Below are 20188 nucleotides of genomic sequence, written 5' to 3'. Positions count from 1 at the left end.
AAAAAGCCCTCTCTTATGTGATTGTATTAAATTTGGCTAAGTTGCTGGCAGAAAAGCTGATCTGTGGCTAAAATAATTCTGCAAACCACAAAACTGCTTAGGAGCATAGAAGTCATCTACATTATCAGACCAAACTGAAGTTCCAATTTGCAAACACAGCTGGAAACCTTTGAAAGCAACTTCCAGATGTCATGACAGAGCTTCTTTCAGATTTTGAACAGTTCCAGTCAAAATGGTAACTTAGAAACATGAATCCTGTATGCTCTCACTTATGGCACACAGGAAAGTTGTTAAGAGAGTAAATCACGAATTCTCATCACAAGGAGACATTTCCCCTCTTTATTCTTTTCTTCTTTATTTTCTTTCTATTGTAGCTATATAAGAGATGGATGTTAGCAGAACCTACTATAATCATTTCACATATCTATAAATCAAACGATCATGCTATAAGCCTTAAACTTATGCAGTGATGTATGTCAATTGTTTCTCAATAAAATGGGTGAAAAACATTCAATAAGCCTCAAATTAAAAACAAAGAGAGTATATGCAAAAAACTGGCAAAGCCTGAAAAAAGACAGCTTGGAAACAGACACTATGGCTGTCGGAAGCTGAGTTCATTTTTCTCATAGCTAGTTCTGTGGGCTTATAACCCAGGACAGAGACTTAGAATCATTTGTATTTTTGTGATCTTTCTGAGTTTTAAAGATTCTCCTAAATCTCATGAGTGCAGTGGTTCTCTCCCTCTAAATACACATGTAATCTGAGAAACTCCTTGGCATGCTGCGGTCTCAGACTCAACTTCAGAGATTTGAATAAGCATGAATCGGAGTGGAGAGAGGTATCTTCAAGGTTTTCCCATCCTCTCCTAAGAGCTCTGCCCCAGACCTTAGACACCCAGAAACAAAGACTTGGAGCTGAGCTATTTGCAGAGAAAGCGAAGGCCCAGAGGCACCTGAACCTCTTACTGTGGCACCCTTTAAAGACAGTAGTGTACTGGCTTTGCTCCAAGTCTGGTGTGGAGAAAGCCTTTGTCATTGCTTATGATCAGGCCTGAAAAACTACACATGGGTTTTCTGTCAAGAGGTGGACTGTTTGACTATGCCAAGAAAGACAAGAAAGAGTAGAGGGAAGGGAAGTAATGAATCAAGGGCGAAAAGCCTGATCACTACTGAAGTGCTGGTAAAGCACTTAAGACACATCTCCTTCCTTCATGTTTTTTTTTTTTTAATTTTATTTTATTTTTAAACTTTACAATATTGTATTGGTTTTGCCAAATACCGAAATGAATCCGCCACAGGTACACATGTGTTCCCCATCCTGAACCCTCCTCCCTCCTCCCTCCCCATACCATCCCTCTGGGTCATCCCAGTGCACCAGCCCCAAGCATCCAGTATCATGCATCGAACCTGGACTGGTGACTTGTTCCATATATGATATTATACGTATTTCAATGCCATTCTCCCAAATCATCCTACCCTCTCCCTCTCCCACAGAGTCCAAAAGACTGTTCTATACATCAGTGTCTCTTTTGCTATCTCGTATACACGGTTATTGTTACCATCTTTCTAAATTCCATATATATATGCGTTAGTATACTGTATTGGTGTTTTTCTTTCTGGCTTACTTCATTCTGTATAATAGGCTCCAATTTCATCCAGCTCATTAGAACTGATTCAAATGTATTCTTTTTAATGGCTGAGTAATGCTCCATTGTGTATATGTACCCCAGCTTGCTTATCCATTCATCTGTTGATGGACATCTAGGTTGCTTCCATGTCCTGGCTATTATAAACAGTGCTGCAATGAACATTGGGGTACACGTGTCTCTTTCCCTTCTGGTTTCCTCAGTGTGTATGCCCAGCAGTGGGGTTGCTGGATCATAAGGCAGTTCTATTTCCAGTTTTTTAAGGAATCTCCACACTGTTCTCCATAGTGGCTGTACTAGTTTGCAATCCCACCAACAGAGTAAGAGGGTTCCCTTTTCTCCACACCCTCTCCAGCATTTATTGCTTGTAGACTTTTGGATCACAGCCATTCTGACTGGCGTGAAATGGTACCTCATAGTGGTTTTGATTTGCATTTCTCTGATAATGAGTGATGTTGAGCATCTTTTCATGTGTTTGTTAGCCTTCTGTATGTCTTCTTTGGAGAAATGTCTATTTAGATCTTTGGCCCATTTTTTGATTGGGTCATTTATTTTTCTGGAGTTGAGCTGGAGGAGTTGCTTGTATATTTTTGAGATTAGTTGTTTGTCAGTTGCTTCATTTGCTATTATTTTCTCCCATTCTGAAGGCTGTCTTTTCACCTTGCTTATAGTTTCCTTTGTTGTGCAGAAGCTTTTAAGTTTAATTAGGTCCCATTTGTTTATTTCTGCTTTTATTTCCAATATTCTGGGAGGTGGGTCATAGAGGATCCTGCTGTGATATATGTCAGAGAGTGTTTTGCCTATGTTCTCCTCTAGGAATTTTATAGTTTCTGGTCTTACATTTAGATCTTTAATCCATTTTGAGCTTATTTTTGTGTATGGTGTTAGAAACTGCTCTAGTTTCATTCTTTTACAAGTGGTTGACCAGTTTTCCCAGCACCACTTATTAAAGAGATTATCTTTAATTCATTGTATATTCTTGCCTCCTTTGTCAAGGGTAAGGTGTCCATATGTGCGTGGATTTATCTCTGGGCTTTCTATTTTGTTCCATTGATCTATATTTCTGTCTTTGTGCCAGTACCATACTGTCTTGATGACTGTGGCTTTGTAGTAGAGCCTGAAGTCATGTAGGTTGATTCCTCCAGTTCCATTCTTCTTTCTCAAGATAGCTTTGGCTGTTTGAGGTTTTTTGTATTCTATACAAATTGTGAAATTATTTGTTCTAGCTCTGTGAAGAATACCATTGGTAGCTTGATAGGGATTGCATTGAATCTATAAATTGCTTTGGGTAGTATACTCATTTTCACTATGTTGATTCTTCCAATCCATGAACATGGTATATTTCTCCATTTATTAGTGTCCTCTGTGAACCTCTCTGGGTGACCCTCACGGTGGAGAAACTTTTCATCTTTAACGTAGATGTTTTATCAATGGTGCTGTATAGAAGGAGAAGTTTTGAAACCACTGTAAAAATAAGATCGATAACTGGAAGCAGGAGGCTTAAGTCCAAACCCTGACTCCAGGGAGCTCCTGACTCCAGGGAACATTAATTGACAGGAGCTCATCAAACGCCTCCATACATACACTGAAACCAAGCACCACACAAGAGCCAACAAGTTCCAGGGCAAGACATACCAAGCAAATTCTCCAGCAACACAGGAACACAACCCTGAGCTCCAAGATACAGGCTGCCCAAAGTCACCCCAAAACCATAGACATCTCATAACTCACTACTGGACACTTCATTGCACTCCAGAGAGAAGAAATACAGCTCCACCCACCAGAACACCGACACAAGCTTCCCTAACCAAGAAACCTTGACAAGCCACCTGTTCAAACCCACACACAGTGAGGAAATGCCACAATAAAGAGAACTCCACAAACTGCCAGAATACAGAAAGGACACCCCAAACTCAGCAATTTAAACAAGATGAAGAGACAGAGGAATACCCAGCAGATAAAGGAACAGGATAAATGCCCACCAAACCAAACAAAAGAGGAAGAGATAGGGAATCTACCTGATAAAGAATTCTGAATAATGATAGTGAAATTGATCCAAAATCTTGAAATCAAAGTGGAATCACAGATAAATAGCCCGGAGACAAGGATTGACAAGATGCAAGAAAGGTTTAACAAGGACCTAGAAGAAATAAAACAGAGTCAATATATAATGAATAATGCAATAAATGAAATTAAAAACACTCTGGAGGCAACAAATAGTAGAATAACAGAGGCAGAAGATAGGATTAGTGAATTAGAAGATAGAATGGTAGAAATAAATGAATCAGAGAGGAAAAAAGAAAAACAAATTAAAAGAAATGAGGACAATCTCAGAGACCTCCAGGACAATATTAAACACTACAACATTCGAATCATAGGGGTCCCAGAAGAAGAAGACAAAAAGAAAGAACATGAGAAAATACTTGAGGAGATAATAGTTGAAAACTTCCCTAAAATGGGGAAGGAAATAATCACTCAAGTCCAAGAAAGCCAGAGAGTCCCAAACAGGATAAACCCAAGGCGAAATACCCCAAGACACATATTAATCAAATTAACAAAGATCAAACACAAAGAACAAATATTAAAAGCAGCAAGGGAAAAACAACAAATAGCACACAAGGGAATTCCCATAAGGATAACAGCTGATCTTTCAATAGAAACTCTTCAAGCCAGGAGGGAATGGCAAGACATACTTAAAGTGATGAAAGAAAATAACCTACAGCCCAGATTATTGTACCCAGCAAGGATCTCATTCAAATATGAAGGAGAAATCAAAAGCTTTACAGACAAGAAAAGCTGAGAGAATTCAGCACCACCAAACCAGCTCTCCAACAAATACTAAAGGATATTCTCTAGACAGGAAACACAAAAACGATGTATAAATTTGAACCCAAAACAATAAGGTAAATGGCAACGGGATCATACTTATCAATAATTACCTTAAACGTAAATGGGTTGAATGCTCCAACCAAAAGACAAAGACTGGCTGAATGGATGCAAAAACAAGACCCCTACATATGCTGTCTACAAGAGACCCACCTCAAAAGAGGGGACACATACAGACTGAAAGTGAAGGGCTGGAAAAAGATTTTCCATGCAAATAGGGACCAAAAGAAAGCAGGAGTAGCAATACTCATATCAGATAAAATAGACTTTAAAACAAAGGCTGTGAAAAGAGACAAAGACGATCACTACATAATGATCAAAGGATCAATCCAAGAAGAAGATATAACAATTATAAATATATATGTGCCCAACACAGGAGCACCGCAATATGTAAGACAAATACTAACAAGTATGAAAGGAGAAATTAACAATAACACAATAATAGTGGGAGACTTTAATATCCCACTCACACCTATGGATAGATCAACTAAACAGAAAATTAACAAGGAAACACAAACTTTAAATGATACAATAGACCAGTTAGACCTAATTGATATCTATAGGACATTTCATCCCAAAACAATGAATTTCACCTTTTTCTCAAGCACACACGGAACCTTCTCCAGGATAGATCACATCCTGGGCCATAAATCTAGCCTTGGTAAATTCAAAAAAATTGAAATCATTCCAAGCATCTTTTCTGACCACAATGCAGTAAGATTAGATCTCAATTACAGGAGAAAAACTATTAAAAATTCCAACATATGGAGGCTGAACAACACGCTGCTGAATAACCAACAAATCACAGAAGAAATCAAAAAAGAAATCAAAATTTGCATAGAAATGAATGAAAATGAAAACACAACAACCCAAAACCTTTGGGACACTGTAAAAGCAGTCCTAAGGGAAAAGTTCATAGCAATACAGGCATACCTCAAGAAACAAGAAAAAAGTCAAATAAACAACCTAACTCTACACCGAAAGCAACTAGAAAAGGAAGAAATGAAGAACCCCAGGGTTAGTAGAAGGAAAGAAATCTTAAAAATTAGGGCAGAAATAAATGCAAAAGAAACAAAAGAGACCATAGCAAAAATCAACAAAGCCAAAAGTTGGTTCTTTGAAAGGATAAATAAAATTGACAAACCATTAGCCAGACTCATCAAGAAACAAAGGGAGAAAAATCAAATCAATAAAATTAGAAATGAAAATGGAGAGATCACAACAGACAACACAGAAATACAAAGGATCGTAAGAGACTACTATCAACAATTATATGCCAATAAAATGGACAATGTGGAAGAAATGGACAAATTCTTAGAAAAGTACAACTTTCCAAAACTGGACCAGGAAGAAATAGAAAATCTTAACAGACTGATCACAAGCATGGAAATTGAAACTGTAATCAAAAATCTTCCAGCAAACAAAAGCCCAGGTCCAGATGGCTTCACAGCTGAATTCTACCAAAAATTTAGAGAAGAGCTAACACCTATCCTACTCAAACTCTTCCAGAAAATTGCAGAGGAAGGTAAACTTCCAAACTCATTCTATGAGGCCACCATCACCCGAATACCAAAACCTGACAAAGATCCCACAAAAAAGAAAACTACAGGCCAATATCACTGATGAACATAGATGCAAAATCCTTAACAAAATTTTAGCAATCAGAATCCAACAACACATTAAAAAGATCATACACCATGACCAAGTGGGCTTTATCCCAGGGATGCAAGGATTCTTCAATATCCGCAAATCAATCAATGTAATACACCACATTAACAAATTGAAAAATAAAAACCATATGATTATCTCAGTAGATGCAGAGAAAGCCTTTGACAAAATTCCTTCATGTTTTTTACAGACATTACCAGCTCCTTAAGAAAAACTATTTAGTCAAAAACTGCTTTGTAATTTAAAATTTTAATTTTATTCTGAAACTATTATTGACTCTATCCTAAAAAAAAATTAACATCTAGAAAAATGGTGTAGATGAACTTTTTTGCAGGGCAGGAATAGAGATGTAGATTCAGAGAACAGGTATGTGGACACAGTGGACATGTAGACACAATTGAAATTAGGTTTCTTCAGAGAAAACTCACCACGAATGAAGAATGTTTCCATCAGGGTCAGACAAGCTTTGTTTCAGAGCTGGGGTGCTGGAATGAATAGGTGTGTCAGAGATTGGTGAGATCACTGTTCACACTCCTTGTGCTTGTACACTCCTGGAAAAAGAACATGATAATAATGAGAGGACCCTATCTGAAACACCACACAGGAAGAGCTAGACACAGAAATGAACCTATTCAGAATTGGCCAAGGAGGGAAATACCAGAGATGTGGAAAACAGGTTGGTGGTGGAATTAACAGGATGCTCTCAGTGGTTTGGGAGAACCCGCAGACCATGGTAGGATGAACAAGAAGTATAGCTGATGGCTGGATCATGGAAAAAGCAAGAGAGTTCCAGAAAAACATCTATTTCTGCTTTATTGAATATGCCAAAGCTTTTGACTGTGTGGATCACAATAAACTGTGAGAAATTCTGAAAGAGACGGGAATACCAGACCACCTGACCTGCCTCTTGAGAAATTTGTATGCAGGTCAGGAAGCAACAGTTAGAACTGGACATGGAACAACAGATTGGTTCCAAATAGGAAAAGGAGTACGTCAAGGCTGTATATTGTCACCCTGTTTATTTAACTTATATGCAGAGTACATCATGAGAAACGCTGGACTGGAAGAACCACAAGCTGGAATCAAGATTGGCTGGAGAAATATCAATAACCTCAGATATGCAGATGACACCACCCTTATGGCAGAAAGTGAAGAGGAACTCAAAAGCCTCTTGATGAAAGTGAAAGTGGAGAGTGAAAAAGTTGGCTTAAAGCTCAACATTCAGAAAACGAAGATCATGGCATCCAGTCCCATCACTTCATGAGAAATAGATGGGGAAGCAGTGGAAACAGTGTCAGCCTTTATTTTTCTGGGCTCCAAAATCACTGCAGATGGTGACTGCAGCCATGAAATTAAAAGATACCTACTCCTTGGAAGGAAAGTTATGACCAACCTAGATAGCATATTCAAAAGCAGAGACATTACTTTGCCAACAAAGGTTTGTCTAGTCAAGGCTATGGTTTTTCCAGTGGTCATGTATGGATGTGAGAGTTGGACTGTGAAGAAGACTGAGCGCCGAAGAATTGATGCTTTGAAGTGTGGTGTTGGAAAAGACTCTTGAGAGTCCCTTGGACTGCAAGGAGATCCAACCAGTCCATTCTGAAGGAGATCAGCCCTGGGATTTCTTTGGAAGGAATGATGCTAAAGCTGAAACTCCAGTACTTTGGCCACCTCATGCGAAGAGTTGACTCACTGGAAAAGACTCTGATGCTGGGAGGGATTGTGGGCAGGAGGAGAAGGGGACGACAGAGGATGAGATGGCTGGATGGCATCACTGACTCGATGGACGTGAGTTTGAGTGAACTCCGGGAGTTGGTGATGGACAGGGAGGCCTGGCGAGCTGCGATTCATGGGGTCGCAAAGAGTCGGACATGGCTGAGTGACTGATCTGGTCTAATCTGATCTGAAGACCAACGGAGCAAAGGCAGGCACGGAGAGACAGCAGATGTGCAGACTAGCATTGATTCAGAGAGACACTCACAGTGAAGGCTCCAAAGAAAAATTGGTTAGAAACTACACAGGGGCTTCCCAGGTGGCGCTAGTGGTAAAGAACCTGCCTGCCAATGCAGGACATGTAAGAGACATAGGTTTGATCCCTGGGTTGGGAAGATCCCCTGGAGGAGGGCATGGCAACCCACTCCAGTATTCTTGCCTGAAGAATCCCATAGACAGAGAAGCCTGGCGGGCTACAGTCCACAGGGTTGCAAAGAATCAGACATGACTGAAGTGACTTAGCATGCAAGCAAAAGAAATATACACAGAGCAGCATTTGTGGGCTGCAGTTGGGTGACACAATATATTTTTTTTCTTCTTTCATTAACTCTGGTACAAAAATATACTTGACAAAAATGTCCCAAGTAGGGCTTACAGGTTTCAGTTTCCCCAACAGCAATAGCAGAAAACATGCTTCCAGCTGGAGCTGAGTCCAAGCACACATCCATTCCTGTAAGTACATTACTTGTAAGCCTCATTTGGATCTTGGCAATATTTAGAAAGGAAATCCCTAGAAAGGGCAGGTTTTATTATTAATATAATTGGAAGGGCACATATTCACCAGCTGATGAAGAGTTTGATATTTAATCACTCAAGGTCTCCAGACATCTTCCTTGGTTGCTCTTCACCCAAGTCCAGGGATTTCAGTCCCTAGTTGGTAAGACTCTTCACCTTAGTTGTAAGATCTTTGAAAGATGCATATATTAAATGTATCAACTGATTTGAATTTTATTATTGCCAATGGCAATAAGGAGAAATGCAACACCGTGGCAGTAAGGTAACCTAAATTTTATGCCTGAACCTGAATTTTAGGTGCCCTGGCTTCTAATTTATTAATCTTTATTAATAATTAATCTTTAAAATTAGAAGCATGGACACTATATGTTCTGAGTTTTTTCCCATTAACAGTAAGTAAAAAACTTCAGGAGCAGCTGATCTAATATTCCATACTGATTCAAATCTTGAGAAGCATCTTTGCTAGATATGCTGATTTGGCAAAGGAGAAAATATGTATCTAGTCAACCATGCAAGATGTGATTTTTGCATAAGTCCTAATCAGCAGGTCATGCTGGAAATCCTACTGCTCTGATGGACATTTTCTTCTTTTAGACTGAAAGTGTATAATTTTCCAACTGGAAAAGACAGCTGTCTTCTGGAGCAGCTGCCTCCTGTATTGTGGATCCATTTATTAAATTAGATTTAGGTGCTGCCCTGGTCTAGGTGGTATGTGTACAGAGTTATTAGAAAATTTCTGCACTTGTTGGACCTCATCACTGATTTTTCTTCTGCACATATCAGTTTTTTTCCATGAATCAATTGGTCAAATAAGTTTTTAATGAGAGTGCAGTAAAAATTTATAAAACCACATTTTAATGGAAAGAAGCTTATTATATTTGTACAGATTAAATATTAAAGCAGCTTACTATTGGGATTACATATTTTTAGCCCCCCAAAATGCTTTCCTACAGAATTTTTGTATTTACCCAAAGACTCTCTGACATTATATACTATTCTTTATTCAGTATAGCACAGAAGACTGTGTGTAGAAAGTATTAAATCAAATGAAAGCTAATGAAAAAAATATTTACTAATTCTTCATAGTTACTCTTGGTATGTTTCTTTTCAGAAAAAATAGTGAAAACATGAAAGAGTATGTACTCATTTTAGAATGTAGGGATATAAAATTTACCCTCATAATCTTAAGTAAATAACTTTATCACTCATCATGTCCATTTCTCAGACACAAATGAGAAACTTAGTGATTTGTAGGATCCTATGTGGTGCCAAATGCCTAATGAAACCATCAATTGCCTTTAAGGACTGATCTCAAATCTAGAAGCAGTTATAATAAGGAATAAAGTGATCTTCTTTATTTGTGTGGATCAGTGTTTATCAAAATATACTTATTCAAGCAGCAGTATTGTCAAAGATTCTATGGGGAATGGGAGTTTTGTTATTAAATACCTTTGATAGACATTGTTGACATTATTCTTCTGGAAGAAGGAGATAATATCAGTATTAGCACTGTTAAGTGTTCTGATAAGTCTTGCAGTTAAAACTTCATTTATCTTTCTTTAACCCAGTTTCTCCCAAATGTATTTGACCTTAAAAACCTTTCTCTTCAAATAAAACACATTAAAAATATTTAAAATGCTATTTTAAAAAACCCTACAGAATAATCTTTGTAAAATTGTGTCCTAAATGATATTTGTACTGAAGTTATTTGGGTTTTAAAGGGCTGACATAGAAAACATCTGCATTGTCTTAGAATTCCTATAATGCAGTTGTTTTCATCAACTTACTTCTCACCATGTTCTGTGATAGGAAATTTCACAGTATGCATATGTGTTCTTGATCCTATTTTTAGCCATAAAATCAATTCAAGGGACTTATTATTTACCAGAAAAAACAAATATCTTGGAAATACATGACCAGTGAATCTAAGGTCATTCTAGACTACACCACAGTTTTATTTCCAAGTGTAGCAGATGGGGCTGAATATCACAAGGTACTTTGTTGTGGTTCTTTAGTCACTCAGTTGTGTCGGACTCTTTGCAATCTGATGGACTATAACCTGCCAGGCTCCTCTGTCCATGGGATTTCCCAAGCAAGTACTGGATGGATTGCCATTTCCTTCTCTGGGACATCTTCTCAACCCAGGGATCAAACCTAGATCTCCTGCAGTACAGGTGCATTCTTTACCACTAAGCCATGTGGGAAGCCTACATGATACTTTGTCTCAGTTTTAATTCTATTATATCATGTTTTTGCAGGGAATAATACTATTCACACCACTGTATTTGATTATAAGGTACATTACTTGACATGACTCCTGTCTGGAAAAATCTTCATTTATTTACATGACCTTCAAAACATTTTAATATCCAGAAGAGAAGCTGACTGTAAATTCACCAAGTTTAGTATTTTCTTTCTATTCTCTATTTGCTGAACTCTTTACCATAGCTCAGATGGTAAAGCATCCACCTGCAATGCTGAAGACATGGGTTCGATCCCTGGGTTGGGAAGATTCCCTGGAGAAGGAAATGGCAACCCACTCTAGTATTCTTGCCTGGAGAATTCCATGGACAGAGGAGCTTGGTGGGCTACAGTCCATGGGGTTGCAAAGAGTTGGACATGACTGAGTGACTAACACATACTCACTCACTATCTTGAGATAATAAAAAATATATTTTTCAGAGTTAGTTTAATGATTTCTTCAAATTCATGTATCTATCATTATTTAAAGTCATGAAAGAAATTCTTTAAATGTAACACTAATTAATCAACATTGCCAGACCGTTCTAATACACTTTATTTCTCCAAGATTTTAAGTGTATATTTTCTCTCTCAAAGAACAAGGGATCACGTCAACTTTTGAATCTTATAAACTACTAATTAATATTCCTTTTGATGTGTTGACAGCATTGGCCAGTGTGTTGTGCTTTCACTGTTAGAGAATTTATATTTTTACTATTTATGAGGTAAGAATAATTCATACTTGAAAAACTGTTATGTTATCTCAAAAGAACTGTCACATTGGTTTTTGGCATATGCTTTACATTTAACTTCTAATTTTGTGACTTAACTAATGTTAAGTTACATTAATGTAATTATATTACATAGTTATAAGTACACTCTCTTCCAACAACACAAGAGAAGACTCTACACATGGACAACACCTGATGGTCAACACCGAAATCAGATTGATTATATTCTTTGCAGCCAAAGATGGAGAAGCTCTATACAGTCAGCAAAAACAAGACCAGGAGCTGACTGTGGCTCAGACGATGAACTCCTTATTGCCAAATTCAGACTTAAATTGAAGAAGGTAGGGAAAACCACTAGACCATTCAGGTATGACCTAAATCAAATCCCTTATGATTATTCAGTGGAAGTGAGAAATAGATTTAAGGGCCTAGATCTGATAGGTAGAGTGCCTGATGTTCTTGACATTGTACAGGAGACAGGGATCAAGACCATCCCCATGGAAAAGAAATGCAAAAAAGCAAAATGGCTGTCTGGGGAGGCCTTACAAATAGCTGTGAAAAGAAGAGAAGCAAAAAGCAAAGGAGAAAAGGAAAGATATAAGCATCTGAATGCAGAGTTCCAAAGAATAGCAAGAAGAGATAAGAAAGCCTTCCTCAGAGATCAATGCAAAGAAATAGAGGAAAACAACAGAATGGGAAAGACTAGAGATCTCTTCAAGAAAATGAGAGATACCAAGGGAACATTTCATGCAAAGATGGGCTCGATAAAGGACAGAAATGGTAGGGAACTAACAGAAGCAGAAGATATTAAGAAGAGATGGCAAGAATACACAGAACTGTACAAAAAAGATCTTCATGACCCAGATAATCACGATGGTGTGATCACTGACCTAGAGCCAGACATCCTGGAATGTGAAGTCAAGTGGGCCTTAGAAAGCATCACTACGAACAAAGCTAGTGGAGGTGATGGAATTGCAGTTGAGCTATTCCAAATCCTGAAAGATGGTGCTGTGAAAGTGCTGCATTCAATATGCCAGCAAAAATTTGGAAAACTCAGCAGTGGCCAAAGGACTGGAAAAGGTCAGTTTTCATTCCAATCCCAAAGAAAGACAATGCCAAAGAATGCTCAAACTACCGCACAATTGCACTCATCTCACACGCTAGTAAAGTAATGCTCAAAATTCTCCAAGCCAGGCTTCAGCTATATGTGAACCATAAACTTCCACATGTTCAAGCTGGTTTTAGAAAAGGCAGAGGAACCAGAGATCAAATTGCCAACATTCATTGGATCATGGAAAAAACAAAAGAGTTCCAGAAAACATCTATTTCTGCTTTATTGACTATGCCAAAGACTTTGACTGTGTGGATCACAATAAACTGTGGGAAATTCTTCAAGAGGTGGGAATACCAGACCACCTGACCTGCCTCTTGAGAAATTTGTATGCAGGTCAGGAAGCAACATTTAGAACTGGACATGGAACAACAGACTGGTTCCAAATAGGAAAAGGAGTACATTAAGGCTGTATATTGTCACCCTGCTTATTTAACTTATATGCAGAGTACATCATGAGAAATGCAGGACTGGAAGACACAAGCTGGAATCAAGATTGCCAGAAGAAATATCAATAACCTCAGGTATGCAGATGACACCACCCTTATACAGAAAGTGAAGAGGAACTAAAAAGCCTCTTGATGAAAGTGAAAGCGGAGAGTGAAAAAGTTGGCTTAAAGCTCAACATTCAGAAAATGAAGATCATGACATCCGGTCCCATCACTTCATGGGAAATAAATGGGGAAACAGTGAAAACAGTGTCAGCCTTTATTTTTCTGGGCTCCAAAATCACTGCAGATGGTGATTGCAGCCATGAAATTAAAAGATGCTTACTTCATGGAAGGAAAGTTTGTCCAGCCTAGATAGCATATTCAAAAGCAGAGACATTACTTTGCCAACAAAGCTTCGTCTAGTCAAGGCTATGGTTTTTCCTGTGGTCATGTATGGATGTGAGAGTTGGACTGTGAAGAAAGCTGAGCGCTGAAGAATTGATGCTTTTGAAGTGTGGTGTTGGAGAAGACTCTTGAGAGTCCCTTGGACTGCAAGGAGATCCAACCAGTCCATTTTAAAGGAGATCAGTCCTGGGTGTTCTTTGGAAGGAATGATGCTAAAGCTGAAACTCCAGTACTTTGGCCACCTCATGTGAAGAGTTGACTTATTGGAAAAGACTCTGATGCTGGGAGGGATTGGGGGCAGGAGGAGAAGGGGATGACAGAGGATGAGATGGCTGATGACATCACTGACTCGATGGACGTGAGTCTGAGTGAACTCCAGGCGTTGGTGATGGACAGGGAGGCCTGGCGAGCTGCGATTCATGGGGTCGCAAAGAGTCGGACATGACTGAGCGACTGAACTGAACTGAACTGAAGTACAATAATGCTATCTGAGAGATGGATGTGTACTAAATTATCGTGTTCTGCATTATTACTATCATAATGTCAAGGAAAAAATAGCAATAGGTAAGGCTTTGTCTATAAAATGATAGAAAAAAACATTTATTTGTTGATCAAAATGTACCTTATGCAAGTTGTACTAGGCTGCAAAAGCTGTATGTTTTTTAACGTTTTTGTAATGTAATGGCCTTGGGTGATATGCTGTATTTAATAAGAGAGTTTTGAATTAAACAGCAATAAGACATATGATACAAAAATAACAAGTATAAGTGTTTTGCTGATACAACACATTTTAAAAGGGAATAGAGCAGTAAATAAAATTATTCAGTTAAATTAACATATCAACAAAAGCAATATAATCACTGGAATGTGAATGGGAGATATATAATTCTCAGGTTGTGACAAGAGACTCTTGTCTCTCTGTTTTCCCCTTAATAAGCAGATATGTGGTCTTAAAGGAATAAACTACATTGACTCCTGGATTGTTGTTTTCTTCTGCCTACAGGCTTATATCACCTGAGAAACTTTAAAACAAGTATTAGTGAATGTATGATTATTTAATCCACCTGAATACAACCATGAATGATTTATAAATTATTTGAAGTCAGTAATTCATAGTAATTCTAAATAAGGTCCAAAGTGCATTCTCTGTAGGTTTGTGATGTTGGTAAAACTGTTGCTTTTCCATTCCTTTTCTACATTCACACTTTCTAATATATTCTTTTCCCAGATGAGTTTATTTTCATTTCCATAAAAGGTAGGTAAGAGTCATTTTGTTCACAAATTCACTGATTCAGTTACTCATTCAGCTAACACTTGGTGGTCCCTACCGCCTGAGATGTATCAGGGCCTGTTCTCGTGACGTGAAGGCAGTGTCCACCACGGACCTTCCCTGCTTTGCTAATGGAGCCCATCCGTGCATCCAGTGCGTGGACCAGCTTTTACCACTAAATGGGATATGGAAACTCCACGATCTTGTGTTTTTTTCAATCAAATAAAGGGAAAGGCATAAAGGCATAGATCCAGAGCTTACTGATCTTTCAGTCTAATACAGAATATGGCTAGGGTGGAAAATACTTCAGAGGGGTTAGCACAAACTACCTGAGGAGTGAAATGTGTTAAAATCTGAAAGATGGATGAAAAGCATTAACTTGTTGGGGAGGCAGTGATGAGGGTGAGGATTTGGGAAGAGTCCCTGATGGTGCTAATGGTAAAGAATCCACCTTCCAGTGCAGGAGACTCAAGAGACATTGATTCGATCCTGGGTTGGGAAGATCCCCGGAGTAGGAAGTGGCAACCCACTCCAAGATTCTTGCCTGGAAAATTCCATGGACAGGGGATCTGGCAGGTTGTAGTCCATAGGGCCACAGAGAGTTTGACACAACTGAGTGACTGAGACATATTCTAAGAAAAGGGGACATGTTAAATAGGAATTAATAGCTATTATATGTTACTATCTCATGGTTTATTACCATTTAAAAAATTGTAAATCATTATATACCAGTATACATTGTCATTATAAAAGTTTCAAGAAAAATGAGTCCAAGGATAGAAATACAGAAAACATCTACTTACTTTACTCCCTAGTTTATATGTAAGACTTAAAATTTTGTATGTGTCATTTCATTTTTCCAGTTAATGTTCTCTGTAAGTGTATTTTGATACACATTAAATACATATATATATATATACATATTTTAAATAAACGGGCTCATGTTATACACTTAGTCTGGTGATTTTTTGATGTAACTCTATATCTTGGGGCATTTTCCAGACATACAAGTCTTCAATACTTTCTTAATTTCCTATAATATAGCTTCATTATTCTTACATTATCACTGTTTCAGAGGTGGTTATTCATGCCAATTACCATTTTTTCTATTATGAACAAAGTTGTAATGAATGTCCTTCCAAATAAACCTTTGTGTTCTAATATAAGTATATCTTTAAAGTGGAATTAAAAACATTGGATACATGTAAATTTTATTTGGATATACTACCCATCTAATTCCACTCCAGCAAGTGTTGTACAAATGTATTACCCTCCCAGCAGTTATGCCACTGGCTACTTTTATCTCACCCTTACTAGCACTAGATATTTTCCAGCTTTTTACATTCTTGACAGATGATTCTATAAACCATGAGACATTCTTCCATTAGATAAATGTAAGGGCTTATATTTAAAGGCCTTTAATAATCAAGCAAATAAATACATTTTAATGTATTTATTTGCTTGACAAATTCTAAGAAAAATAGAGTGGTACAGAGCCTGGTAAATTGGATAGTATATGCCTTGCTATGGGCTTCCCTGGTGGCTCAGTGGTATAGAATCCGCCTGTAATGCCGGAGATGTGAGTTCGATCTCTGGGTTGGCAAGATCTCCTGGAGAAGGGAATGGCAAACCATTCCAGTATTCTTGCTTGGGAAATCCCATAGACAGAGGAGCCTGGTGAGTTACAGTCCGTGGGTTCACAGTGATTTGTACACGAATGAGCGACTAAAAGACAACATGCCTTGCTACCAGAGATACTGAAATTTATACTGTTTTGAAAAGACTTTGTTTACCAAATATAGGGAAATTGTGGTTTGAGAACCATCTGTAAAGATCTTGCTCTAAGGAAGAAATCACTGGGGAAATGACAGTCCTTGGTGGCTTCACAAATTCCTCAGTAGCAGAGTCTGTCTCCTGCGTGTATTGTCAAGGTTAGCTCTTGTCAATGTATGGACTCCGAGATCCAAATGTGAGGATCCTATTTTAAGAACTAAGGTGTGAGCTAATCACTATATTACCTGAGCATGGGGTGAGTTATTTCATACTCTGTGGAAAAGTCATTTATCACAGCCAGAGTCAGAATAAAGCATTTATAAGAAATTTGACTTCATTTGTTTGCTATTTTCATGCAAAATATGTGGCTTGTTGCAACATCCCAGCTTTTTAAAAGCACCAGTTACCTACCTCTCCAGAAAAAACATGAATTTTAGGCTTCTACTCTATCTGATAGTATATATCTGTTCCTTTCATCTGAAATACAGCTGAAATTTGTATAACTGTAAAGTTTTCTCTAAAAACATATTTTTTAAATTTTTTGTAGACATTTAACTTTGTATGTTTTCAGTGACAAGTCTTTGTTATATTAATTGGATTGTCATTAAATTGAATTATAAAGCAGGGTTTTTTGTTATTTAAAAAGAAAAGAAAATTTATCTCATATATATATATATACATGTGTGTGCATGTGTGTGTGTGTGTATACACACATTTTTAGGTGGCAAGATCCCCTCTTTGTTCTTCCACTATCCAATAATAAGTAGATATATCTGTTGGCCATAAACTTGAAGATTATTACTAATTTTTTAAAGGTATTTCTGTTTTTTAAAGGTATTTCTCACCCAAAGGTCAACTTTAATATTCAGGAAGTGCTGGGTTCATGAGGCTTTGAAAACTGTCATAGTTTTAGTGGGCAGAGGGGAACAGTTTCTTTTCCGAATTCAGCTTATCTCTGTTTTAAAAGAATTCCTTTGATGGCTCACTGCTCTAGTTTTCCCTGGGCTTGCAAACACATGAATGTGGAAAAAAAAAAAAAAAATCTTGCAGAATGGATTTTATGACTCAAGCCAAAGTTAACCTCTGGCCAAGTGGTAAAGTAGGCCAACTTGGATGGAGACAGCTATCTGGAAAATTTGTGTGAATTCCAGAATCAGAAATACCTGATTTGGACCCCAAATTTGACACTTTCATAGCGTTAATACATTGGGCACTTACTATCACATGAGAAAAATTTTGTTTTCCAATAGGTTGCACTAGAGAAAATTACAGCTCTCCTCCTGAGTGTCTCCTTTACTTTCACACAGAATACTTCATTTTTGATGCTTCTGGTCACCAAATGTGTGGGAGTTTCCCTCCGCATCAGTCTATTCTCTGACACCAGCTGGTTGTTCTACAATTTAACTCAATTCTGACAATATCTACCTGGATGTAGCATCAGATCCCAAGGGTTAAGGGCTCAGTCGATTGAGACTGCCACCACATCAGATGACAATCAAAAGTATTACTAGTAGGTCCCCAGGTTACCTACAACTTCCTACAAAAGTTGTAGTTGCCTGCAAGTTGACTTGCCCACAAAATGAGATTCTGATGACCTGTTCCCTCTTGGATTTGTTTTCTTGAGTGGCTTACAGAATTCCAAAAACACTTAGGTTTATCAGTTTACTAAAGGGTATGAAAAAGCATGCAGGATAACAGCCAGATGAAGAGATACAAAGGGTGAGGTCTGAGCAGGTCTCTAGTGCAGAAGCCTCTGTCTTCACAGAGTTGGGGTGCTTCACCCTCCCTGTATGTGAATGTGTTCTCCAGGCTAGAAGCTCACTGTATCCCCTACTATTGGGGTTTTATGGGGGCTATCTCGTGTAGGCATGATCAATTAACTCTATTTACAGCCCTCTTATCTCTCTAGAAAACAGGATGCAGGGCTGAAAATTCCAAGGTTCTAATCATGGCTTGATCTTTTGGTGACCAGCTCCCACTCAGCAGCCATCCCGGCGCCCACCCAGAGTCACCTTGTTAGAACAGAAGCTGCTCCTAGTACTCTTATAACAGAAAATTATAAGGATTTTAGAATCTCTGTGCCAGGGAAAGGAGCAAAGACTAAATGCTAGGATAAGAGATACTCTTACCACTTAGGAAATGATAAGGGTTTCAGGTGCTCTATGCCAGGTATTAGGGAAGAGACCAATATGTATTTCCTATTATCTCATGTAGGTAAAGTGGTACTAATAATGCCTATCCTGGAGATTGTGTGTATTAGCCAAGGTGATGTACATAAAGCACTATGTCAGCTGTAGTCTCTCAGTGAATGTCATCACCTGAGAAAAGGCATGTGTTAATTATTTCCTTCATTCTGCCATCCTCATGATCAACTAGGGTTGTTCACTTGTTCTGGCCCATTAAGCAGGTGCCCCTTTTCTCCCTGAACTTCTGATACTGCACAATGACCTGCTCAAATGGATGGCCTGTCCCAATATAAAAAATGTGTATTTATCAAAAGGGAGAAAAGCTGCCATACCCCAACCCTCAGCTTTCACAATGAACAAAAGAGTCTTCAGCACCTTGGTTCTGATATTTGTTATCTCACACCTCTATCTACCAAGTGTTCTTGTCCTCCACCATAGACCTTTGGGTTCCAGGTTGAAATACCTTCATTTCCTATTGTTTCATGGCATTCAGTAAATTAGAAGAGTGTTTTCAACCTCACTCTTCCCATCTTCTTCAAACTTCTGTCCACAACTCTGAGTCTACTTCTTGGCATTCTGCATCTTTCATTTTTCACAAAGTCATCTCCAATCTTTAATTCATTATCTCAAAATCTTTCTCTTAACTGCACCTTCTAAATTGGTTTATTTCATTTGTTTCCATCAAACAGTGAATGCTTATGGTACTTCCTCTGCTCAGGGAACTTTACTGCCTCTCATCCTCTGCCTGTACCTAGAAATGTTTTTTCTTCTCCTATCCCTTTCCTGTATTTCATTAATACCCTTTTTAAAGAAGATCTTTTGGTTCTGGTTTTGATTTGTATGTGTATATGTGTGTGCATGTGTATGTGTGTGTTAGAAAAAGGAAGAGATTTTTACCTAACCCTTAAACTAATTAGTTTCAAACACCAGTTCAAATAAATGTTCTGTGTTTCAGGGGGCTATAGAGATGATTTTATGATAGGCCAGTGCAATAAACCCCTTCAGTTCAGTCTCTCAGTCATGTCCAACTCTTTGAGACCCCATGTACTGCAGCACGCCAGGGCTCCCTGTCCATCACCAACTCCCAGAGTTCACTCAAATTCACATCTATCGAGTTGGTGATGCCATCCAGCCATCTCATCCTCTCTTGTCCCCTTCTCTTCCTGCCCCCAATCCCTCCCAGCATCAGAGTCTTTTCCAATGAGTCAACTCTTCACATGAGGTGGCCAAAGTACTGGAGTTTCAGCTTTAGCATCATTCCTTCCAAAGAAATCCCAGGACTGATCTCCTTTAGAATGGATTGGTTGGATCTCCTTGCAGTCCAAGGGACTCT

The sequence above is a fragment of the Bos indicus genome, chromosome 23, assembly GCF_029378745.1.
Source record: "Bos indicus isolate NIAB-ARS_2022 breed Sahiwal x Tharparkar chromosome 23, NIAB-ARS_B.indTharparkar_mat_pri_1.0, whole genome shotgun sequence".
Classification (NCBI taxonomy): Eukaryota; Metazoa; Chordata; class Mammalia; order Artiodactyla; family Bovidae; genus Bos; species Bos indicus.
The sequence above is the reverse complement of the archived record's forward strand: the minus strand, read 5'-3'. Positions refer to the sequence as shown.